General features: G+C 44.8%; 1 protein-coding gene across 4 annotated transcripts in view; it reads left to right on the forward strand.

The window, feature by feature from the left end:
* CORO2B (coronin 2B) overlaps positions 1-26405 on the forward strand; it is a 142229-nt gene that overhangs the window by 25289 nt on the left and 90535 nt on the right. Inside the window, exon 2 of one of the 4 annotated variants that reach the window (XM_073304470.1) lies at positions 22051-22219. The exons of 2 other annotated variants lie outside the window; for them this stretch is intronic. The gene's annotated coding sequence lies outside the window, so the exon portion shown is untranslated. Of the gene's footprint in view, positions 1-14155; positions 14176-22050; positions 22220-26405 lie in introns of those variants that run through there. One more of the 4 variants, XM_073304472.1, reaches the window with a different exon arrangement.

Consider the following 26405-nt stretch of genomic DNA (forward strand, 5'->3'; position numbering starts at 1 on the left):
CCAAGTCACAGTCTAAAATGGATGAACCCCTCCTGGGGTATTCAAGGTCAAAACAAACACAAACAAAAAGGTCTTCCAACCCCTGGCTTAAGCTAGACTCAGCCCCTCCTTCCTGAGGGTACCTTTTCTTCAGCCCTTTTTAGGCTCCTTTTTTAGCCCCTTTGGGCTAACTTTAAGTCCTTCCCTGCCATTGGGCAATGCCCCCAGGGCTTTCTGCTTGGAGACTCTATCTTCACAGGTTCTTACTGCCCCCAAAGTTCAACAAATGGTTGGCCCTTGCCAGTATCTTCAGGCCACGTTGCAGGGTCTTCAGGCACCATCTCAGGCTTTTAGCCAAGAGTATTTTCCCCTTTTCGGGGCTCAGGCCACTTCCCCATTGGTCATTGTGGGGACCCAGACCCACCCACTACTCTAGGTCCCAACCTAGGGATCCTGAAAACAGAGCCCATGTGCTGCTTCCCTTTAATAGCTGCTGCTGCATGCCCTGGGCTCCTTCCCATTCAGTCCCATCACCTTTACTCACAGAGTTACAGACCTTGGGTTCTCTCTGTTATCCCTGCTGGAGGAGGGTCTTCCCCAGCTGTATTGTCTGGAGAGTTTCTCTGTCTCCCAGCCCTTCCTCACCCTTGTGGTCCCAGCCAGCAACTGACCTGCTCAGGCCCTGTAGCGCCTTTTAACTGAGCCTGATGGGCTGTGATTGGCTGCTTCCCCTGCAGCCTTTCTAGGCAGGCCTGGAGGACCCACCTTCACTGCTCCTTTTGCTGAGGTGGAGTGAGGTAGGACCGCAAGGTCTCCAGCAGGGGTGTGTGGTAAACCCTGTCACACTGATCCCTGCAGGACCCCACTAGATAAGTCCTCTGCGTTTGGCAGGGAACCATTTATCACTGTGCTTTGAGTATAGTCATTCAACCAGTTATGCACCCACTTTATAGTAATTTCATCTAGACCACACCTCCCTAATTTATTTATGAGAATGTACTCGTTCAGTTTGAAAGCTCCACTGACCTATTGCTTCAAATATAATAAAGAGCTTAAGTCCAAGCCAGAGGTGGGGCATAATGGAGATGGCTGTTCTTCCTAGTACTGAAAAAGAACAAGTCCAAGGTATAGTACGGTACATGCTCACAGCACTTGCATTGGGCTAGATTTGGACTATGATAGTTTGGTAGAACTTGAGGGCAATGGAGGCCAGTGGGGGTGACAACACAATAAAGACTAGGATTTTCAGAAGCCCTCAGTGTTGGCCAAACTCTGATCCCACTGGAGAGGGATCTGTAAATATATCCGGGGGAAGAGGAGGTAAACACTAGGAGGGAGAAGAGCTGCTGAAGCTAAAGGACAATGTTGGCACCAGGACAAATGAGGATAAATTTAGGCTGGAAACTAGGTTTCTAACCATCAGAAGACTGAAGGTCAGGGGTAGCCTCCCAATGGGAGTGGGGGGAGGGGGGGGCAAACAAGCTAACAAGTGTTAAAATGGAACTTGATAAGTTTAGGATCAGGACTATATGTTAAGAATAAGGATTATATGACTGGGGTTCCTGGAATAGGGGGGCACTAGACTCTACCATTGACTCCAAGTTAAGCCAACACTGAGGGCTTTTGAATACCTCACCCGAAGTATCTAAGGTGGAGACTAGCTGCAGAAAAGGACCTAGGGGTGACAGTGGACGAGAAGCTGGATATGAGTCAGCAGTGTGCCCTTGTTGCCAAGAAGGCCAATGGCATTTTGGGATGTATAAGTAGGGGCATAGCGAGCAGATCGAGGGACGTGATCGTTCCCCTCTATTCGACATTGGTGAGGCCTCATCTGGAGTACTGTGTCCAGTTTTGGGCCCCACACTTCAAGAAGGATGTGGATAAATTGGAGAGAGTCCAGCGAAGGGCAACAAAAATGATTAGGGGACTGGAACACATGAGTTATGAGGAGAGGCTGAGGGAGCTGGGATTGTTTAGCCTGCAGAAGAGAAGAATGAGGGGGGATTTGATAGCTGCTTTCAACTACCTGAAAGGGGGTTCCAAAGAGGATGGCTCTAGACTGTTCTCAATGGTAGCAGATGACAGAACGAGGAGTAATGGTCTCAAGTTGCAGTGGGGGAGGTTTAGATTGGATATTAGGAAAAACTTTTTCACTAAGAGGGTGGTGAAACACTGGAATGCGTTACCTAGGGAGGTGGTAGAATCTCCTTCCTTAGAGGTTTTTAAGGTCAGGCTTGACAAAGCCCTGGCTGGGATGATTTAACTGGGAATTGGTCCTGCTTTGAGCAGGGGGTTGGACTAGATGACCTTCTGGGGTCCCTTCCAACCCTGATATTCTATGATTCTATGATTCTATTACTAGCATGCAGGAAATCCACTTACTAACTGCTGACTGGAGACAAAGCAGAGTTTGACTGCACCATGTTGCCTTGTAGGGTGTGAGCCAGAGAACTGTGTGTGGCTTTTTGGCTTTTTTCTTAAATGTACATAACATGTTTCAGACTTGCTCTCCTCTTGCGTTTGTACAAAGCACTTTGGAATCTGCTAAGGGAATATTAAAGTCAATATTTAAATAGGAATGCTAGAGAAGGCTCAGCATGCTGGAAGGGCTTAAAGCAGAACAATAAAGGATATCTTATATTAGCATGCGTTTTTGTTGTTTTTGTTTTACACAAGACAAAATAAATGGAGTCCCATGTTAAAGGTTAGGACAGTGTTTTCCAGTGTAGGAGATGGGACGCCCTGGGAGATACCAAAGTAGTCCAGTGAAGCGGATGGGAGTAGTGGGGGGTTGGGGAGAAGGAGAATGGTGGCAGGAGAATTATGCCATATAACGAAGGCTGTCATGACCTCTAAGCCAATTAAAAAAAATCTGCTCATTAGCTACTTTGAGTAAAAATATGGTGGTTCCAGGGGAAAGTCTCTGAGATCTGAGGGTAAAGATGGGTGGGGAGGGTAAGTCAATGTTGTCCTTGTTTTGAGTCCTGCATCCCTCTGATTTTCCTTCAGACAATATAGGTGGAAAGTTGACACTAGTAGCAAGCTATCCTCTCCTCCCATGAAACACTACATGCTCTCATTCTTAGGGTCCTTTTAGGGCATTCTGGCGTTGTCAATTCAGAAGGTGTTTCCTGTTGGTGCATTGTGAGTTAAAAGCATGCGTTGAGCTGCAGTGTGCGGCTGCAGCTGTATGTGCCATCAGCCTTGTCTATAAATAATAAGAAAGCTATTTTTGGCGTTTTACTGTTTTACCCCTAACTTGGCTTGTGCTTTTTGTAAGAGGCTAGATGTTGGGGTACATGCAGTGAGGAGCGGGACGCTAGATGGTGCCGTGGTTTTGCATTTTAGTTTCCTTCCTCCTTTGGAGAGCATGGATGAAATCCTGATTATTTGCCCGCAAGTAGGGAAAATGAGTTGGGGTACGTCTTGTTTCTGTGGAGGGTGTGTGTGTGTGGGGGGGGGTTAATTCTCAAAGACACCATACAATGTCCTTGAGCCCTGGAACACCATGGGCTGAACTGGCAGGGATATGGCAGGTCAGGGCTCAGGTTCTGACAAAGCCGGCTGTCTAAGCCATGGTTGGTCCAAACTGAGACGATTAAATATGTAACATAGCTCTCAAAGTAAAATTAACCCCCCAAACTGAAGTGCTGATGTGACCTTCAGCAATTTCACTGACAGCTTCAGTTGTCTCCTACTGCTGAATTTGCCATGAAAGCCTGTAGGCTGGTGGCTGTCCGCTTTGTACCAAAGGTTGCAGGTTATTTATTTTGGATATACTGGAAATGTAAGCTAGGCAACACTGTAGGTAAAAGAGAGATGATTTTATACTGCCTGGCCCAACACTGCATTTTAGTTCCACGCTGACCCTCCTGGCTGGTCCAAAACTCCTGAGACCCAAACCGAAACGCTGAGGTAGCTGAGTCAGGGGCAAGATGGACCTTTTAATAGTCCCCAGCAGCTTAAACGCCAGGGTCATGAAAACGCAGTGTCAGAGCTAGTAGCCTTAATGGCTCCAGCCTGGGGTTGTGGGCAGCACCCAAGCCCATTTGAAGAGGGGGCATCAGAGGACTGGGCGAGGCACACACAAAGAGCTCGGCATTGCGCAGGAAATGTGAGTTGGTTGGGTTCTGTTCCTGGCACTGAAGGGGAAAGCCCATCTAACGTAGCTGGTAGTGAAGAAGAATAGATGAGACGAATACTGTGCACAGGCTGTGCTAAAATCCATTTTGTTCCTGCTCCCCCTATGCTTTTTTCCAACTGCTAAATAGAAATACTTTGCTTTAAGGAGGCTGTTGGTCACTATATCCCTGGTCACAGGTTTCCGAAAGGAGGAAAAACGGGTGCCCAACCCCAAGCTTGGCTTGCAGGGTGATACACACGGCTCAGCGTACCCAGTCCCGGTCTGAGAATGGAAGCCTTGCAAAATTCCACTCCCAGACAGATAAGGGCAAGAAGGCCCGAGACCTGTGCTATTGGGCTAGACTCAGTCTGAACCGGTTTGGTGGATGCTTCTGAACTCAAGCGCATTTGAGGCCAGCGGGTGACAATACCTAAGACTGGGATTTTCAAAGCACTGGGTGTTGTGCTGTAGCCAGAAGGGTGCTCAGAGCAGAACGGGGGCAGAGGTGTCGCTGTGACAGAGTCTCGAGAACCTCTTCCCCTTGCTGAGTGTCCTCTGCTGCCAGTGGCTTCAGTGTGCTAATCCTATGAATGGTATGATTCTGTGATTCTACAGAGTAATGATGGGCTTTTAATCCGAAGTGTTTCTCTTCAAATTACATGAAAGGAGCAGTAATGCTATTAAACGTCTAGTCCTTCTCCCCCAGAATTGACACTACAAATGGAGGCTGTGATACAGAGAAGTTAAAACAAAGCGTGAATGTTGTGCAGCTCTCCTAGAGCTTTTCAAAATTTGCAGGACACAAATGAGTGCAGCAGGCAACAGTGATTTACCCGCCCCCACCAACCCTCAAAGGATCATAGAATCATAGAATCTCAGGGTTGGGAGGGACCTCAGGAGGTCATCTAGCCCAACCCCCTGCTCAAAGCAGGGCCAACCCCAACTAAATCAAAAGAGTACAAGCTTTGTAGAAATAAACACTGAAGCTGACTTGGGAATTTATCAAAACCAAAACTTTTTGTGGAAATGTTATGTTTTGACACAACTTTCTCAGGCCCAGGATGTACATGAAGGAGGCACACACTTGACCTGTGGGAGACCAAGGTTCACGTCCGTGCTCTGCCTGATTCGGAGCCTGGGGGTCTCATCCCCAGTGAGTCCCATACCGCCGGGCAATTGGCTGTCCTGGGGTGGGTCTCTTTCTCCTTTTCATGGGAAAAATTTCCACAGCATCTCTATTGTTGTTGCACATCAGAACGAGAACAAATGCTGAAGCATCAACATCTTTCGCAAAAACAGAAATGTTTTCATGCCAGCCCCACTGAGTAGTATTTTCTGGGCAAATGGACAAATGCAATGGAAAAGGGGCTGGCAAACTCCGTTTGGCAGCAATAACTGGTTGCCTGCATAGAAAATAGGTTGGCCTAGGTTTTTTGGCTTGGAAGTAGCTGGCTATTGATTTGGGGGCCCAGGGGGAGCTTCCTTCTTCCTTTAGACTGGTGCTGTATCTGTCTGTCTGTCTGTTAGCTTCCAGTAGTACAAAGGTTATGGCACAGTAGCTGTCCTGGTCTCCTCCATGAACGTTACACTGGACAGTCAGTCTGTTTGACAATATGATTATATGGAGCAGGGGGAAAAAAGACTATGTCTGATGTGGGAAGTGTCTCGTCTTTAGGTGGCAACATGTCTCTCCATCTTAGCTTTTAGAAAAGGTGGTAATGATCACACTTACATTTAACAGGTTTCAGAGGAACAGCCGTGTTAGTCTGTATTCGCAAAAAGAAAAGGAGTACTTGTGGCACCTTAGAGACTAACCAATTTATTTGAGCATGAGCTTTCGTGAGCTACAGCTCACTTCATCAGATGTTTACCGTGGAAACTGCAGCAGACTTTATATACACACAGAAATCATGAAACAATACCTCCTCCCACCCCACTGTCCTGCTGGTAATAGCTTATCTAAAGTGATCAACAGGTGGGCCATTTCCAGCACAAATCCAGGTTTTCTCACCCTCCACCCCCCCCACACAAATTCACTCTCCTGCTGGTGCTAGCCCATCCAAAGTGACAACTCTTAACATAATCAAGTCGGGCTATTTCCTGCATAGATCAAGGTTTTCTCACATCCCCCCCGCCCCCATACACACACAAACTCACTCTCCTGCTGGTAATAGCTCATCTAAACTGACCATTCTCCAGGTTTAAATCCAAGTTAAACCAGAGCATCGGGGAGGGGGGGTAGGAAAAAACAAGAGGAAACAGGCTACCTTGCATAATGACTTAGCCACTCCCAGTCTCTATTTAAGCCTAAATTAATAGTATCCAATTTGCAAATGAATTCCAATTCAGCAGTTTCTCGCTGGAGTCTGGATTTGAAGTTTTTTTGTTTTAAGATAGCGACCTTCATGTCTGTGATTGCGTGACCAGAGAGATTGAAGTGTTCTCCGACTGGTTTATGAATGTTATAATTCTTGACATCTGATTTGTGTCCATTTATTCTTTTACGTAGAGACTGTCCAGTTTGACCAATGTACATGGCAGAGGGGCATTGCTGGCACATGATGGCATAGATCACATTGGTGGATGTGCAGGTGAACGAGCCTCTGATAGTGTGGCTGATGTTATTAGGCCCTGTGATGGTGTCCCCTGAATAGATATGTGGGCACAATTGGCAACGGGCTTTGTTGCAAGGATAAGTTCCTGGGTTAGTGGTTCTGTTGTGTATGTGGTTGTTGGTGAGTATTTGCTTCAGGTTGCGGGGCTGTCTGTAGGCAAGGACTGGCCTGTCTCCCAAGACTTGTGAGAGTGTTGGGTCATCCTTTAGGATAGGTTGTAGATCCTTAATAATGCGTTGGAGGGGTTTTAGTTGGGGGCTGAAGGTGACGGCTAGTGGCGTTCTGTTATTTTCTTTGTTAGGCCTGTCCTGTAGTAGGTAGGTAACTACTACAGGACAGGCCTAACAAAGAAAATAACAGAACGCCACTAGCCGTCACCTTCAGCCCCCAACTAAAACCCCTCCAACGCATTATTAAGGATCTACAACCTATCCTAAAGGATGACCCAACACTCTCACAAGTCTTGGGAGACAGGCCAGTCCTTGCCTACAGACAGCCCCGCAACCTGAAGCAAATACTCACCAACAACCACATACACAACAGAACCACTAACCCAGGAACTTATCCTTGCAACAAAGCCCGTTGCCAATTGTGCCCACATATCTATTCAGGGGACACCATCACAGGGCCTAATAACATCAGCCACACTATCAGAGGCTCGTTCACCTGCACATCCACCAATGTGATCTATGCCATCATGTGCCAGCAATGCCCCTCTGCCATGTACATTGGTCAAACTGGACAGTCTCTACGTAAAAGAATAAATGGACACAAATCAGATGTCAAGAATTATAACATTCATAAACCAGTCGGAGAACACTTCAATCTCTCTGGTCACGCAATCACAGACATGAAGGTCGCTATCTTAAAACAAAAAAACTTCAAATCCAGACTCCAGCGAGAAACTGCTGAATTGGAATTCATTTGCAAATTGGATACTATTAATTTAGGCTTAAATAGAGACTGGGAGTGGCTAAGTCATTATGCAAGGTAGCCTGTTTCCTCTTGTTTTTTCCTACCCCCCCTCCCCGATGCTCTGGTTTAACTTGGATTTAAACCTGGAGAATGGTCAGTTTAGATGAGCTATTACCAGCAGGAGAGTGAGTTTGTGTGTGTATGGGGGCGGGGGGGATGTGAGAAAACCTTGATCTATGCAGGAAATAGCCCGACTTGATTATGTTAAGAGTTGTCACTTTGGATGGGCTAGCACCAGCAGGAGAGTGAATTTGTGTGGGGGGGGTGGAGGGTGAGAAAACCTGGATTTGTGCTGGAAATGGCCCACCTGTTGATCACTTTAGATAAGCTATTACCAGCAGGACAGTGGGGTGGGAGGAGGTATTGTTTCATGATTTCTGTGTGTATATAAAGTCTGCTGCAGTTTCCACGGTAAACATCTGATGAAGTGAGCTGTAGCTCACGAAAGCTCATGCTCAAATAAATTGGTTAGTCTCTAAGGTGCCACAAGTACTCCTTTTCTACTTACATTTAAAAGCTCCTTCCGAGCTGTCAGCAGGGTTTAAAGCATTTACTGTCAGTCATTAGTAACACAGGATGAACCGCAGGAAGCAGTCCCATTCTGCAGCAGCAGCTTGGGAGCCAGCTGGTGGGGAGAGAATGCTCCTGCACCTCCTTCCCTGCCTTTCTCCTTTACATCCTCCACATCCTTTGGCCCTCCCTCCCCTTGCAGCCCCATGACAGCTCCATCAGCCAAGGTCCAGGGGTTTGCCCGAGGTCCATCCTTTGCCACTCCAGGGGTTTCTGATGAATGAGGGGAGGTCCCATCGGAAGGACTGAGTACGCCATCTCCGCAGTACTGAGCACGGGCACAAAGCAAGCCTACAACTGGAAATCAAGCCATGGTCTCCTGGGTGGCGCTGAAGAGAGTCCCTCAGGCACTGGGCTGGCTGACTGTGGGTTTTGCCTGTATGCAGTGTTGTGGGAGCTGTGTTGGTCCCAGGATATTAGAGCGACAAGGTGGGTGAGCTGGAGGACTTGTGGCACCTTAGAGACAAACAAATTTATTTGAGCATAACCTTTCGTGGGCTAAACCCCACTTCATCGGATGCATGCAGTGGAAAATACAGTAGGAAGACAGATATATACACAGAGAACATGAAACAATGGTTCTTTTGGTGAGAGAGACAAGCTTTGGGGCTGCACAGAGCTCTTCTTCAGGTTTGGGAAAGGCGCGCCAAGTGCCACAGCTCAATACAAGGTGGAACCGACAGTTTAGCGCTGACTTTTCTCTTTGCCGGTGCGAGCGGCGGTCGAGGCCTTGGGAAGAGGCGGGGTGGGGCCTTGGGGCGAAGCACGGCTGAGGCCTCGGGGGGGGGAAGAGGCCGAGTAGGGGCGGGGCCTCGGGGCGGAGCACCCCTTATTTTTTTTCAGTCGGCACCTCTGGGTAACTTGTTGCAAGGGACTGTTAAAGGTGAAGTGGCCTGTTACCACCTCTCCAGTCCATGAAGAGTATTAAAAAAAAAGATGACTTTTTTATTGGTGGCAAAATTGAAGCCTCCAGGACAAGCCACGTGCCTGAACGGTGGCTGTCGGCAGCCCCTGGAGGGCTGAGGAGCTGGGCTACGTCTGCTGAGCAGCACAGAGTAACTCTGCTCTGCAGCCAGGTCTTCTCTCACCTCATGAGTCCCTGCACCTGGACACTCCCTCTCTACAGGGGACAGGCCTAGTCAATGGCTGTCGGCACCGGGAGCCATGGCGGGTTGGGAGCCATGTGTTGTTGTGGCCCTGGTTCCTCCTCTCTCTTGAAGGGATTAGAAGCCAAGGGAGCAGTAGACCCTAAAACCTCGGAGGTCCGTTTGCTCTTAAGGGATGGGCACCCTGTCCATTCCTGTACCACACAGCCGTGCACCCCCCAATAACCCTACTCCCAAAAGGGGAGGACCCTGCCTCTGGTCACAGGAGCCACTTCCTGGCAGTGGTCAAAGTGAAAGGAGGGGAGAGCGAGTAGCTGGCCAGCTCTGAAAAAAGGAAACCCCTTCTCCCAGAGCTCGGGGCACCCACACCCCATGACCACAACACACAAGCCTGTAGGTTTGTTGCCTGTTCGTCGACACGCAGGTGAAGGGTGGCTAGACCCCTGCATCCTGCAAACCAGGGTCTATCTCCATCTCTTCCATCATCGCAGTTAGAAGTGGCTCGCTAATACCGACTGAAGTGGGGAGCAAGTCTGGGGAAGCATTCAGGGTCGGGTAAGGGCAGACTGGCATCATGTGACAGACCTAAAATGTGCATTGTAAATGAGATTATTGAACTGCATGCTGCTTGCATGAAGGGCTGTGGTGAGAGTGGTTTAAACAAGGCAGGCGGCAGCTGCAAATGGTGATGTCTCCATGTTCAGGAACATTGAGAAACCTGTTATTAAATGACACGCCTTGAACATGCAACTCTCTGCAGGCAGATCAGGGCTGCTTTGGCTGCACAGTGACTGCAGGATTGGGCCTAAGTGCAAGGCTACTGATGAGGTGCATCCATTCTCTGCTCTAGAGCAGTGCTAGTCAAAGTGGTGGTCCGCGGACTGGTGCTGGTCCGTGAGCCATCGGCTGCCGGTCTGCGCGCATATTGGAAAAAAAAATTGCCAGTCCCCCACATCAGATAGCTTGAGAAGCACTGCCCTAGAGGATGTTACTAGTCTAGTGTGGGTCATTGCAAGATTCTCTTCCCCAACACTTGTGTTATAGTTTATAATATTGAAGCACAAATGCAGATCTGCAATGGAGAGCCTGGACAAAAGCTCAGACGTGTCAAGCTGGCTCCCTGTGATGGCTGGGAGAATCATTTTTGAGGCTGCAGAGCAAGAACTGGTTTGTGATGTCTTGGATTGAGCACTTGTTGGTGTGTACACTTGGTCGTCTGGGCATGAATGTGTGCTGAGAGTCCCAGGAGAGAGCGTAACGACCTGTCATTTTCCTATCACTCTGCTAGACTTCTCTCATGGTGAGGGCTGCTCTGAGTCTCAGAGCCTCTGCTCTGACTTATGTATCATGGCACTGGCGTCGCAACATGTCATCCCCTGGATAATAACGAACCATAAATATCTAAGACTAAGTGCTCTGTGTAAACCTGTCGGATACACTATCTCTCTCTCACCCGTTCCCCCCAACTCCTTTATACATGGCGCTTGCTTGTAAAAATGTGAATCGGAAAAAGAGAGATTTTGGGATGGGGGGGCAGAGAGAGCACGTAGTGTGGAGAAAGAAGAGTACAACAGGGCAAAGGTGGGTAAGGAGCAGAGGTGCGCTCCTCTGATGAAAGAAAGAGAAGTGAAGGTTGGAAGTTATAACAAGAGACACATGCCATCTTTTCAGCAAGGCATTGAAGCATGGGCATAACTTCAAGTATGCAAGTCAGTCCATTGGAACCTATAGGTCTAGGTAATGGCTGGTAACTGGACCCTCTTTTAATGGCTGGTAACTGGACCCCCAAGATCCCAGCCCTGCTCCACCTCTTCTCCCCCAGATAAAAAAAATGCACACCAGGGCCTGTCAAATGGCACCTGGACACACAAGCTGAAAGCTGGACTATCCGGGTGAAAAACGGATGGGTGGCAACCCTAGGTTAGTCACCTGGGTGAATCACAGTAAACTGTACTTTTAAAGATGCAAAGATATCTGATGTTACAGTTAATTACAGTGCCCATCTGTTTTATTCCTCTAAATGGCAGAGGGTATAATAGATGTTCAGTAAGCTTCTCAAGCCCTGCCACCTATTACATTTTTAAATGCCAAGAAGAGATCTGCCATGCCGTCCTTTACAGACAGGTCTCAGGTCTGACTTCAGAATAAAGCAGTATCTGATGCAAGGCAGTATCTGCATCTGTTAATTTCTTGAGAATGACCATGTTAGACCCCAAAATTGTATTTAAATGATTGTGCAATTGTCAGGAACCAACAGAAGCCCAGAGCCCTGTTCCCTTAGAGCCAGCCCTCTCAAATTAGTAGGTTGAAAAGTGGCAGCCTTGCTAATTACATGGGCTTGAATGTTTTGTTATGCAAGTGGCTTTCCCACAAATGTCCTCATCAAAGGCCAGCTCATCTCCTCAGGGAGACCATGTCACTGTCAGGCACTGGGCTATGCCTGTTGTCAATGCCTTGCTCAAGTCTGGGAACATCCACAGCTGGTGAAAATGGCAATTGTCATCTTTACTAAAGAGGTCTTCCCTTCCCTTATAGCTCTAGTTCCCCGGGGCAGATCAGCAATGGATGTGAACTGTCATAGTTGTATTGACTGCAATGGAATCATGCCAAGTTACTTTCTGCTGCTTATTTGACATGAGCTCTTGAATAGCATCCTACTTATTATGTCTATATAGGCAAAGCCTCATCTGCCCCCGCGGTAGTTTTCTTCTGGATTCCATGCCTGACCTTTTTCCAGCACTTACTTCGCTTCTTGGCTGCATTAAATTGCTGCTCTGAATACTGAATTTTATGCAGATAAGCAACTTGGTTTCCACAAGCTTTCTCCAGCAGCAGCCTCTCCATACTGCTCTGGTGCTGACATGATGGTTGTGAAATAATCCATCTGGAACGGTCGGCTGGTTGTGTCAAGCCAAGTTAAATTTTTGCCTCCCCAAAGCTTTTTTGATCAGCTTATAATATAAACCTAGAACAAAGTCAGCCAGAAGTGGCTTTTCATGATTTGTTTTGAATGCAGTTCCAGTCCATAGCAAGCAGTGAAGCTGACAAGGTCCATGCCCACTTGGCATGTGGACAAGACTACTGACTTGCTTTAGGTTTGAAGCTGGTCTGATACAAGCAGGAGGGGAAGGGTTTTGTTTAGCCTGCCTGTGACAAAGATTGTGCTCCAGTGGCTTTTGGCAGGCTGCTGTTCTGTGATCTGTATGGTGTACAAAGCCATTGTCTCAGCCAGGGCTTAGATTCCGTTGAATAAAATCAGCTTTTATATGAAACATGACTTGATTTCTTATCCCACGCCAGCTTTAAATGGGGATTAAACCCCTGGGAAGAACAGGAAAATACCCTTCTTTCCCCCAAAACAACAAGGAGTCTGGTGGCACCTTAAAGACTAACAGATTTATTTGGGCATAAACTTTTGTGGGTAAAAAACCATCAAGAAGTGGGTTTTTTACCCACAAAAGCTTATGCTCAAATAAATCTGTTAGTCTTTAAGGTGCCACCGGACTCCTTATTGTTTTTGCAGATACAGAGTAAAACGGCTACCCCTCTGATACTTGGCTTCTTTCTCATGAGATTTATTTTTCTCCATCCACTCATCCAAATCTCTGTCAACTCCCATGCTGGATACTCTAGTTCTTTGTCTCATGGTCTTTCAAACTTCCCTTTTTTAAGCCACTAAAGTTGGTCTTCACCACTTCACTGGTGAAGTTAATTGCAGAAAGCAAAACATGCTGAAGGTACTTGTGCGGTGTACTGCGAGACTTAAGGAGCACAGGGAATGGAGCTACTGCATGCAACTTCGTGATTGCCCCTGCCATCACAAGTCTGAGAACATTCTTGGATTTTGACTGTTTATTCTTCTCTTTTAGTTTCCTATCCAGTTTCAAACGTCATAAAATATGTTCACCATATGGCTAACTCCCCATGTTACGACATCATGAGTCAGGCTCCCCAAAAGTCATGAGGTTAGCTTGAAAACCAGGAGGTTTTTTAATAACAAAGTTAGGTTTTTTACATTTGCCTTCTGGTTGTTGAGCCTTCAGAGTACAGTTGGGTCATGTTTTCAAGTTTTTCCCCCACAATCATGAAGGCTAGAAACTTACCTTTTCTTTTAAATGACCACTGAGATGTTCATGTAACTGGCTTAAGAGGCTGGGGCTCCAAGTGAAATATCCAATACTGTGAGTGGGGATAAAGTCCCAAGCACTGACAATGCTGTGTTTGTAACTACAAAATCTTATAGCTTCTGCTCTTGTGAACGGAAGTGAACATTTACAATCTTCCACAGACAGTAGCCAGGGAATACAGAGTGCCATCTGCAGAACAGATTAGCCCTGGCTTCCTCAGAGATTGTGGGTGTTTTGATTTGCCTCTTGATTTCACAACCTCTCTAAACTAAAATAAAATAACGAGGCGCCTGGTGTGCCACTAGGCCAGTGGTACGAGGTCAATAAACGCTGGTTCCATGTTAAAAAGCCAAGGAATTTTGTCTGATCTCAAGCTTTTCAGCTTGGCTGGATGCAATGACTTCTTTTTTGGGTGTGGTCTTCCTTGGGATAATTTTTTTATGAAAAAAATCTCTTGAGATTTTATTTATGATATACGATTATGAGGGCACTAAAAATTTAGCACAAAGCCTCTCTTCTTATCCGACTCATAGGAATCCAAAAAATTGTCAGACTTAAAACTTTCTTTCAGATGTGTCTGACTTTGTGATATGAAAACGAGCATGCCAGAGTCTTAGTCATTCCCTCCAAAATGCGCTCCAGACAGTCTCCTCTTGCAAAAAATCCACTTGGAGAAAAAGGTAACTTGTCTAGTTCTAAATTTATACAGTGAGCAATGTACAAATGATGACTGTATATAAAATAGCACTTTCTCACCTAATGAATCTATATGACTTCCTGCAGAAGAGTAGATTTCTCCTAGTGTTGAGGAAGGAAAACCGGCCATTGACATGGAAACAAGACTTCAGCAGGAGAGAGTAAAGCCAACTCTTAAAATATGGAAACTTCAATTCCGACTAAATTGTAGTGTATCGGAATAGGGGAGTAGTCTTTTAAATAGTTTGTGAGCCTTCTAGTGGTGCTCACTGTGTTCTGTTTTTTGGAAGCCACAAGAAACCAATCAGAGCAGCGGTGTGTGTGTATGTGTTGCTAGACCTGACATGTTTGTGCATATTTAGTACACAAGGTTATGTGTGACCCTAGTGTGCCTGGGCAGTTTCTGCATATTGTTTTCTTATGTAAAGAGCAAAGGTCTCGCAGTGTGCCACACCATTACATTATCATGTCTTGCATTCTGACAAATAGGGCATTAAAACTTCAGTCCTTCCCACTGCCCTGATCTTCCTCCTGCACCTCTGACTTGCTCCCTTCTCTCCGTTCCGTTTAAGAGAATTGCCATTGTGGAGGATGCTTGGGATAATACGGGTTTCAGAGTAACAGCCGTGTTAGTCTGTATTCGCAAAAAGAAAAGGAGTACTTGTGGCACCTTAGAGACGAACCAATTTATTTGAGCATGAGCTTTCGTGAGCTACAGCTCACTTCATCAGATGCATATGAAATGTCTCCATTAAAACCAATTCATTACTCACATGCTACAACCAGCTAAATATTGTCTAGTACTGTTGTCAGAAGCAGGAGTGTACTTGCCTACCACAGATTTTAGTTATGGTCACCACTTCTGTTTTCTAGAGCGGTCTGGGAATTCAAATATTTTTTTCCTCTTCTTGGTCCTACTGCAATCTCTGTAAGGGGTTTTTTGTTTGTTTGTTTGTTTGTTTTTGTGCTCAAGGTTTGGATCTGAGTTGCTACTAAATAAAAACTGTATAGCGGGAGGAAAGACGATCTTGTGACTAAAGAATGGGGAGTGAAAAGATTTGGGTTCTCTTTTAAATAGATGTCCTAAGGGACTTTAGGCAAATCACTGTCTTCTTTTTGTCTGATCCTGCTCCCTAGATCTGTGCTTGGAGGAACACTCCTTTCATGCATCTCCTCCTGTCCCATTGCTGCAGGATCATGCTGGGGAGGAATGTGGGTGTAGATTGTCCCTCCTCCAGTCCTGGGCAGAATTCCCAGCGGCCTGTTACCTCTTCCATGAATGACCCCCATCCCAGGGACAGGTATCACCAGGGGGAATCTCTGGCATTGGGGCACTGAATCTGAGGGGGTTCTGCTGGAATTCAGAGCCTGCATGGCCCTGACCTCCTATTGCTTCCCTAGTTGGAGTGTTAGCCCCTGTATCTTCTTCTATGGGGTGGGTCAAGCCCTAACTGGACGACCATCAGATTCGTCAGACTTCCTCTCCCAGAGCCCCCTGCTGTGGGTCATTCAGTGCGAGGGGGTAATCTAGCCCTCTCTTCTCCCATCTGTCCACACAGGTTTCAGTTTTAATTAATCTCAAAATCTTCAGATGGAAAGATCTGTTGGAATCTAAGCAGCCCAGATCCAAAGACAGGGACTTAATCAAATCCGGCCTGAAAGGGTGTTCTGGTTTTCAGCATTTCCATGAGCAATTGGGGTCTGAAAGTGGAATGTTCCCCCCACAGCTGGACTCCATTGAGCCAGTACCTTAAAAGCCATGGTTCTTACGCTCTTCAAGTCTTCCATTTGATCAATACTTTCTCTGTGATTGTAGATGTTACCAGGAATGATAAACTATTGATTAATCTGAACTGTTCTTTTTTTTTTTACAGCTGTGTATAATTTTAATGGAAACCTTGGCTTCCCATTATAGACAGATTATTTTGTAATGAGGCGTGCTGTTTTGTCTGAATCATAAATCCTAGCCGGTTTTTGAAGAGGCAAATATGTAACTAAAGATACATATCTCTTAATGGCCATTAGTCCCTCTCCCCACCCCTACCCCAATCTCTCAAGGACTGTCCATACCAGGTATATAACTCTTTATTGTCAGTATTGATGAGAGCGGTAAGTGTAATAAACACAGCTATAATTTTTGTAAGCGGGCAATGACCTGATAATGGATTTGTTTTCTTTGCAGTTTGCATTCTGCCTTGAGCTATTCATCAAAGACAAAAGCATTTCAGTCACATGGCTGAAAATGTTCTCAGTAAGCCATGAAAATCAACATGTTTAATTTATGCAAACCAACTTTTTTAACCACTTATTGCCCTTTATCCAAAGGGCCACAAAGTGTTTGATATAGATAGAGCTCTTCACAGACTCTGGCGCAGTGATTCTCATCCTGCAAAAGAATCCTATAATTAAGATCCTTCAAGTTTTGAATGTTTGAATCCAGAACTGAATGGTAGCAACTTCACATTTGTTAAAAGCGGTGCTTGATTATGACTGTTTTTAAAGGCTGCCCTTTTTGTTTCTGGTGAATGCCTATCATACTAAAATCCAGCAGTGGAGAGCACCACCTTCGCTGCATTCTTAGACTTAATGGATTGATTTGCGGCGGGGATGGTGAGCTTAACAAGCAGTCCTCTGACCCTTCAAAAGTACTTCATCTGTTTGTCCATCCTACTTACCACTTTAAACCAATGTCATGTAACCTCACCACCTGGGGTTGGAAGCTTTGCAAGACCAAAGTGTTGCTGGCAGGGGGACTATATTAAAATTATAAAGGAGAGCTACAAATCTTTGCAAAAATACTAAAGGAACAGGGTCAATTGTAATGAGAGCACAAGCCTTGCATGTACACTTTTAAAGTTGAGAACATGCATAAGTGTTTCATTACTTACTGCTATGAGTCCGGTTACTTTATGGACAGATCAATATGCAGCTTAATTAGATGCATATGAGTCAGATAATATGTACTGTACATAAGTGGTTCCATTTGCTAATGGTTTAAAGTATGAAAGTTATTTGTTAGAACTACTTTGTTCTTTAAAGGAGGGAGGGTAGGTGGTAATGTGTAATTACAACAAAAAGTAGTCATTTTAAAGCTGTCAGTCTGAATATAATCAGGCAGTGGGATTAGAGTGATTGCTTCTGCTGATAGCTCTTGGGCAGGCTGATCCAACTTCAACTGTTCTTCTTGAGCTCATGCTCAAATAAATTGGTTAGTCTCTAAGGTGCCACAAGTACTCCTTTTCTTTTTGTTCTTTAATAGCTTGCAAGCTTTTGCTTGAGTCCCCTGTTGATAGGAGTGATTCATCTAATGTAAAACTTCCCTGTGAATAACGTTTACAAAGGGGTACAGTTAAGGCCTGATCCTTAGCGGTTCTGAGCATCAGGAGCTCCCCTGGGCACCAGTGGCATTTGCTGGTGCTCAGCAGCTCTCTGGAACAGACTCTTCAGGCTGTGTAGTGCACTACTCAGAAATAATTTGGCCAAAACATACATGCCACTGGCCAGAATGGATTATAGAGGATTTTTTTCATTCCCTTTCTGATGATTCTTAGGCTATTCCTTAACTCCAGGCCATGAACTTTCTGCATCCAATTCGCCAGTTAAACTTACAATCGACATCTGTATGTGTAACTCCTTGGACTGCAAATATGCTTATTTCCTGTTGCTTAAACCAAAAGCCACAGTTTTTATCTAGTGTTTTAGTGTGGTAACAATCAGTGCGTGCAAGGAATAGACTCAGCCTGGAAAAAGGGCAAAATTCTCTCAGATCCACACGATGAATTTTAATTTAAATATGTTGCTTTCTTTCTCTGTACAGCCTTTGTGTTGAGTCAGTGAGAGACCTGCGCACTTGCAGAATGTCTGAGCTGAGATCTGAGATACATGAGAGAGGGAAAGCCACCTGCCTTTATAAATGAATAGGAATGAAACATACTGTGTCCCTTTTAGATTTCTTAGCTATTTCCTACCTCTCTTCATTACAATTCTGTGGCTGCACAACCTTCCTTTATTGTGATGTTTCCTTGAATCAGAATTAAAAACAAAGTAGAAAGAGAACCTGCTGATCAAACTTGGTGCAATGTCTCGAATAACAAACTACCTGACGCACAGCTAAGAACCCAGGTCTCATGACTATCCTTGTTCCTATGTGACTTGAGCCATCGCTTCTCCCCTGACTCTGCCTGAGGGGTGGATGGGCAGATTGGTGGGTATATTTTGGGCTGGGGGTAGAATGAGGATTGTCTGTGTCTGTCTCCTTTTTAAAAGGGTCATGGCTCAAGGTCTCAGACAGATCTGCCCCTAATTTCATGTACATGATTTAGACAAGCAAATCCCTGATACATAAGTGGTGATTGTTCTGTATGTGCCCGAAGCATACCCTGTTATACTCTGGGCCCCATCTGCGTAGGTAGGATCAACAAACCATGCTGTAGCCATATAATGGAATCGCTGTATCCTTGTAAAGGTGAGTCAACTTTTTCAAAAACACCTAAATGCTATTTTCAAAAAAGACTTAAACACTCCCAAGTCCCACTGAGTTTCACTGAGACTTAGGCTCCTATGGGCCAGACTTTAAAAGATTGCCCCCTTTAAAAGTACTAAGAGGCCTAAAGATGCAAAATAAGCATCTAGTGGGATTTTCAAAGGTGCTTAACTCCCATTGAAATCAATGGGCATTAAAGTGCCTAAACTACTTAGGTGCTACATGGGGTTTTCGAAGTGCCTGTCTACACCTTTAGGGACCTAAATATCTTTGAAAATCTGGCCTTTAGGAGCTTACGTCTCTATTGAAAATGGGACTTGACAGAAAATATCATAATGCCCCTATATAGATACATAGATATTAAGGTCAGAAGGGACCATTATGATCATCTAGTCCGACCTCCTGCACAACGCAGGCCACAGAATCTCACCCACCCACTCCTACAAAAAACCTCTCACCTGTGTCTGAGCTATTGAAGTCCTCAAATCGTGGTTTAAAGACTTCAAGGAGCAGAGAATCCTCCAGCAAGTGATCCGTGCCCCATGCTACAGAGGAAGGCGAAAAATCTCCAGGGCCTCTTCCAATCTGCCCTGGAGGAAAATTCCTTCCTGACCCCAAATATGGCAATCAGCTAAACCCTGAGCATATGGGCAAGATTCACCAGCCAGATACCCAGGGAAGAATATAAATCCATGGTGTCTCCACACTGTGAATACTGTGTCCATTTCTGGTTGCCCCATCTCAAAAAGGGTATGGTGGAACTGGAAAAGGTTTGAGAAGGGCAACAAAGATTATCAAGGGTTTGGAATGGCTTACATTGGAATGGCTTAGAAGAGACTAAAAGGGTTAGGGCTGTTCAACTTAGAAAAAAGGGATGACTAAACCAGGGGATATGATAGAGGTCTATAAAATCATGAATGGTATGGAAAAAAGTGGCTAGAAAAGTATTATTTAACCTTTCACACAAGGCAAAAAACAGGGATCACCCAATGAAATTAAAGCAGAAGGTTTAATACAAGATGAAAGTTTTTCACACAACACACAACTAACCTGTGGAACTCATTGCCATGGGATGTTGTGATGGCCAAAAGTATAACTGGGTTGGAAAAAGAATTAGATAAGTTCATGGCGGACAGGTCCATTAATGGCTATTAGCTCAGGTGGTTAGGGATGTGACTCTAAACCTCTGACTGCCAGAAGCCGGGAGTGGAAGATGGGGTGGATCTCTCCAAAATTGCCCTGTCTGTACACTCTCCCTGAAATTGTTGGAGACCAGATACTGGGTTAGATGGACCGATGATTCTGACCCAGTACAGTAGCTCTTATGTTACCCAAGGTCACAATATGATTATGTCACAACAATCCCCTGATACAGTATCTAGGCTATAATTTACAACTGCCTGATTGCTAGCTAATGGACTCTAGTGTCTTTAAAGTTAGCGTAAAGTGGTTCTGATCTTTAACTGGCCTTTTTATCATAAAAATAGATGAGTAGATATCTAGAAACTTTAACTGAGATTAGTGAAGATAATTGCTTAACTGACCAGGTCAGTTTACTATTCCTTTTTAACAAAAGAGAAATTACTAAAATTAGAGTGAAGGTCTGACCTTAAAAGCAGAAAGTCTCGAAAATGCCAGGTTAAGGCAGGATATGTAGATAGGTGCCCTGACTATTATCAACGGAGCTGAGTGAATAACTAGCTGATTTTTCAGATCATTGGCAACTTTGAAAAGTTTAAAAAAAAGTTTTCAGGTCTGACTGGAAATTAATTTTTTTTTTTTAAATTTCTGGTGAATCACAGTTAAAACACTCTGGGTTGAACAAAATGTTTCATTTAGATTTTGAGCATTTTTTAACATTTTGATTTTTTTTTTTAATTCAGAAAGGAAATCTCAAAAGTCGTTTTGAACCAACAATTTGTAACATTTTGTTAGTAAATGTCAAAACAAAAACATCAGTTTTTGGTTATTTTTCTAAATGAACAATTCAACAAAACTGAAACAAATTCACAATGTTTTACTGTCACTGAATTGGCATTTTCCACCACACAAAGTGTGGGCCAAAAAGTTCTCCCAGCTCTATATATCCTATCTCTTCACAGCGCTATGAATTGAAATGAAATTGTGCAAGTAGATTTTCTGAAATTTTCCATGGCTTGATGGTGTTTAACTTAAACGTGTAAATTACAAAAAAGTGATGTTCTTTGCCGCTAAATTGTAATGAAGCTGAGGAATCAGATGTGCCTACATATTAAATCTTTTTGAACTATCTTCATTAGGTACAAATACTTTAATGTGAGCAAAAGGAATTTTCAAAGTTGTATTGTGATGCATCAGACCATTAGACTTCTGAACAGATTAAAGTCAGGTTTCCTGATTGGTTCTAGCCTACTATGTATGGAAAAATAAGCCGCTGATGACTTATAAAATTAACAGCCATACTTTGATGTTTTCCTTTGGGGAAAGGGATAGCTTTCTAACACCATAACTCCTACAATAAATTCTCTTCTAAAGTATGAGTCATATGACTGTTCCTGAACAGAACATATCTTTCATGAACACAGAACAGAAGTAATGTTCTACTTATCACTAAAACTGCACATAGGTGCTTAACTGTGCCATCTACTGAGTAGATGTGGCTGCCTTTTAAAAACAGAAAGTTTCACTTCCACAATGCTCAGCTCTGTCTTCTAGAGTTCTATCTCCGCAGCCATGAGCAAGGGCTGCCCTGTTTGCATTCCAGCTAGAACGTAATTGCACCTGGGAAGCTGTGGAACAAGAGAAGATGTTTTTCCTGACTCTCTGCTACAACAAAGCTTGGGTTTCCATGTTCACCTCGCTGTCCAATTGAAAGTACATACAGATTCAGAACCTTCATGCTTCCACAGAGGTTACTCTTTGAATTGTTGAGAGAGCAGCAGGCGATCCTTGCTGGATTCTAACCTAGTGTCTTTGCAGTGTTTAGCAGGATTTAATGAGTGACTATAACCGTGTTGGTTGGGGCCAATTTAAGTTGTGCTGCTACATCTGTAGCCACGGGGGGAGAGACAGCCAACCAGGACAGGTGGACATTCTAGTGAAGTGTCTACCGCTTGTGCTTCACAGCCGTATGGTATGGAGTCCGAGGTGTCTCATGCTGACTGGGAGCAATTTAGCAATAACTAGAGCCTCTTGTATATCAGGATGTTTCCACCATTATCACAACTGGCCAGGGCACACTGCAAATTTCTCTCTCTCTCTCTCTCAAGAAAACTCTATCTGCTGTTTCTGCCCATGATCCCTATTCTTCCTCTGTTAATCAGTTATCCTTTGCAGTGAGGGATATTTATAGCATAGCAGTGAGGCAAGGTTATACACGGAATCTTGCCTTTTGCAGACTTGAATGACTTGGTATGACGTGGAGAGACCCAGCATGGTTTGAACAAGGACTGGAGCCAGTAGTGATGCTATCGTTTCCATATGAGATGTCTCTTTGTGATCCATAAGGAGGCTTACTGTCTCGGCTCTGATGTCACTGGACTAGACCAGAGCATACAGCTTGTCAGGTCAGATTTTTTTTCAAACCTTTCTTTCAAATCTATTAAAGGTTTCCTCCCTCACTGGCTCTTCACCTCCCTTCAAGTCCCATCTAAAAGCTCCTTTTGCTGCTGTCTCTTAATTTCTTTCTCTGCTGCAATTACTAACTTGGTAAAACCCGGGTTGGATAGTTTGTGTGAAAGGTTCTGTATGAAATGAAGCTGATCTAGATCTTTCAGAAACGTCATCTGAACCTAGTTTCAGACTCTCACATGTGCCAAACTTTCCATCATGCACACGCAATGTTTTAATTAAATGCACAACACTAAATGTTCTCAATTATTTTGGTATTTGGAAAATCCTCTTGAATAGCTAATACAGTGAAATGACAACATTTGGGTTGCCTTGGATTCAGATACTTTAACAGATTTTGCAGCATCAAGACACAGGTAATTTCATGAGCACTCCGATAGACTTGCACACCCATCACAATCTCCTTCTGGCTGAAGACTCCAAAGGAAGACACTGCAATCATAGTGAATCTAGAAATGCCTATCAATAGGTTGTTTAAGTTTAAATTATATCCTGTACTGCAAGAGGAAAACAGAAGTGGAGGATAGTTAATTATCCTAGCATAAATAATCATGGTAAAGAGTTAATATTCGGGCCTGTAGCGAGGTCGAAGACTCACCATTGCGGTGCCTCCTGCTAGTCATCTTGGGAATTAGCTCTTGTCCCGCCTGGAGCGCCCTCTGCAGGCCGGTGTCTCACCTGCCTTAGGGCCCCCATGTCCCTCCCGGACCCCCTGATGCCCCTTTACCTCGGGGTTCTGCCCCCAGCAGTACCCCCTAACCCTGGGTCTCCCCTCCCAGAGGAACCCCAACCCCCTAAACCCACCTTGCCTCAGTGGCTACTGCCAGTCATCGTCCAGCCCCCTTTCCCTGGGGCAGACTGCATTCTGTCATGGCCACTCATCACTGGCAAGGGGGTTGGACCAGCTGCCTCTGCCTGTCCCCGGGCTGCACCTCTGCAGCCCCAGTACCTGTGTAGGCCTTTAGCAAGGCAGCAGCCTGGGGAGTTGCCAGGCTGGAGCTTCCCAGCTCTTCTTGCCCTTTTCCCCAACACTGCTCTACCTCTGGTATCTTCCTCTCAGGCAGCTCGCCCTTCCCACTCCAGGGCTAGAGTGAGACTCCCCTGCCTTCTGGCCCTGCAGCTCTTTTATAGGGCCAGAGCATGGTGACCACCCCGCTACAGGGCCCGACTATGATCTCAGTTAAGTGTGCAAATTTGGCCCTTAATTTTGGTTGTCTGGCTCTAGCAAACGTAGATGTGACTTGATGAGATTCCTGTAAAGTATGCTTGTTCCCTTACTTAGCCATGTTTATGATGGGGGGAGACTTCCTTTTATTTGGCCGTAGTTTGCAGACAATACTACCTGTATGGCTCATGAAATGGAAGCTATTGTTACAGCAACATGAACTGAAGCCTTGAAATGAAAAGAGACCATTACTGGAACATTTCTGCAAATACATGTTGTCTTCATTATCTCCTTGCATTGACTAATTAGGAACAGCGCCCATATACATTTGCAATAGCACAATAAGTGTTAAGTACTTTACAGTTTCCTTGGTTGGAATGTTTAAGAGTAAATGTTATGTGGTGTACGCTCAACAAGTGACAGCTCTTCGAAGCTGTTATAAATCTAGGACTGTGTGTGCTCTGTGCTCAATGTTTTCAAAGGTGCCTAAGAACCAAATGGGAATTTGAATCCTGACTCACTGAGGCCTTGGCTTCACTGCTAAGGTGCGTTTTCCGCCTCTGGGATAAATAACACGTGGACGCTATCCTGAGATAAAAACACAGCGAACACTGGGCACTTCAGTTTTTCTGTGAGATAAATAGCCTTATACCTCCTCCAGGGGTTGACTTTGGCAAATTTACCTCACGAGAAACCTAAAGTGCCTGATCTGCTCTGTGTTTGTATCTTAGGCATGCTCATGCATGTTACTTACCACGAGATATAAAAACACACACTTTTGTTTTTAAAGCAGTGAGAACATGGCCTGTTATGCAGTACGTGATCTAGTCCTAGAGAGTGTCTGTAATCTGAAAATGGCTTCTGGAAACCTGTTTTGATTCTCAGTCTTGGCCTTTGTCTACACAGCAAAGAAAACCCTGTAGCTGGCCCATGCCAGATGACTTGGGCTGCGGTGTTGTTTCACTGATGTGTAGAAATCCGGTCTCAGGCTGGAGCCCGAGCGCTGGGAGCCTCCCACCTTGCATAGTTCTAGAGCCCAGGCCCAAGCCTGGAAGTCTACACAGGACTGAAACAGCCCCGTGATCCCGAGTCGGCCGGCATGGGCCAGCCATGGGTTTTCTTTGCTGTGTAGACATGCCCTGTGTCCCTAGAAAACTAGTGGCTGGAAGTGCTATGGCCGCAGCATTTGCCCACTAAGCGGGGAATGTGCAGACATGCCAAACCCACAAAAAAAAAAAAAAACAACACAGAAATTGGGCTTGTTTTTGGCTTAATTGGCTTGTGAGTTGCTTATTGGCTAGTTTTTTTGGCTTGTAGCTTGTTGCTTTTTTGGCTTGTTGCTTGTTGCTTCTTTTTTTTTGATTGGCTCCCAGCAAGCAGGGGCAAGGGTGGGAGAGTGTCAGGGGCGCACAGCAGGCCCACCACAGTCCCAGGCTGCAGGCCAGGGGGATCTAGTCACATATCGTGTTGGGGTTCTTAGGGATAGGCTTGTTTTGGCCTTGTTTTGAAATGGGATTAGCTTGATTTTTGGTTTATTGTGAAAGTTGGGGTGCTTATTTACCTCGTGAAAGTTGGCAACAGTGGGAGTGTGGCCTACTGAGAAACTGCACTGACTGGCTCCCAGAGGAGTCTGGTCTGGGTTTTCTCTAATCAGAAAGACTGATTCTCCTTAGGGTCCTGATACAGGACTTATAAAGTAAGAAATACTGGGGGTGACTTCAGCAAAGGATGTGAAGAACATCTCCCCCTCCTCCTCCTCCTCCAGGGTCGGAATGGGGGAACATGGAAGGAAGTACTCCACTTCCTAGAAATGGCACCTCTTTTTTGTTTTTAAAGTGGCCTGTTTGTTGCCTGATCAGAAACTAGTACAGACCTTTCTCTTTTTGTATGGTAAATTTTTCATTGCCTTAATGGATGATCAATATTCTAAATGTCAAACACAGACAACACTGATCTTTCTGATGGAAAACTACTCTGTGCAATCAACATTTTAACTCTGTGCTGGAGAGGAGAAATGGATATAACCCCACCTGAACCTTTCTGCTGACAACACTCTCAAACAAGCCAGTTAGAAAAGTTCCTCAATTTCCTTGGGAATACCTGGCATCAACAGAAATGCAGAGTTGTGTATCTGTCCGGTACCTGTCAGCAAGCTCTTAGGTTAGATGCATTAATAATTTATATGATATATAGATTCTTAAAGTGCTTTTTGGGGAAGTACAACTGTGTGTGGGCTTGGCTGAATCCCAGAAGCTGGATGGCTTTCTGTAGAAAGTGTTTTTGGAGTAGCTTCAAAACTGGCCAGTGGTGACTGAGTTTGGTGAGATGTCTCGGTCCCCAGCCCTTGCTCCTTCTTCCACATAACCCTCAGGGTTTAGAACACCCTCTGCCGTTTTTTGTATAACTCTGTTTTCTATTTGGCATCAGCTAATTAACATAAGGCCACAGTAAATATTGCCCTTTCCTCTGGCAAGCTATGCAGTATCTATCAATATGTTGCTAGAAACTAAGAGAACTTATTGTCTGAACAGCCGGAAACTAATATATTAAAAATTGATTTTATGTGGGTAGCATGTGGCTTTGACCAATGACCCTTAAATAAAGGTGAATTGATAGGCAGTGAGAGAAATAGAAAATATTGGCAACTGGGCAGTATATCTAGTGCATTTATACACAATGGGGCTTGGAGGATGTCTACTGGGCGTACCCTGGTGTTTTTATAGAGGTTCCCTTTGCTAGGGTCTTCCTGAGGGAAAGGGGGTTTTCTTCTGTGTCCATAGAGGTGTCCTTGTTATAGGACTCTGTTTTGCATGTCTTGAATTTTAGGCTTGGTGAGTAATGATTAGAGCTGATTGAATTTACTTTTTCTTTTCTTTCTATGACAGAACTTTGATTTTTCTGATTGGAAAATAAAAAAACTAAAAATTTATTTTTTGAACAAATTCTGAAACAAATTT

Source organism: Lepidochelys kempii, chromosome 10 (assembly GCF_965140265.1).
Source record: "Lepidochelys kempii isolate rLepKem1 chromosome 10, rLepKem1.hap2, whole genome shotgun sequence".
In the NCBI taxonomy this organism is placed as follows: domain Eukaryota; kingdom Metazoa; phylum Chordata; order Testudines; family Cheloniidae; genus Lepidochelys; species Lepidochelys kempii.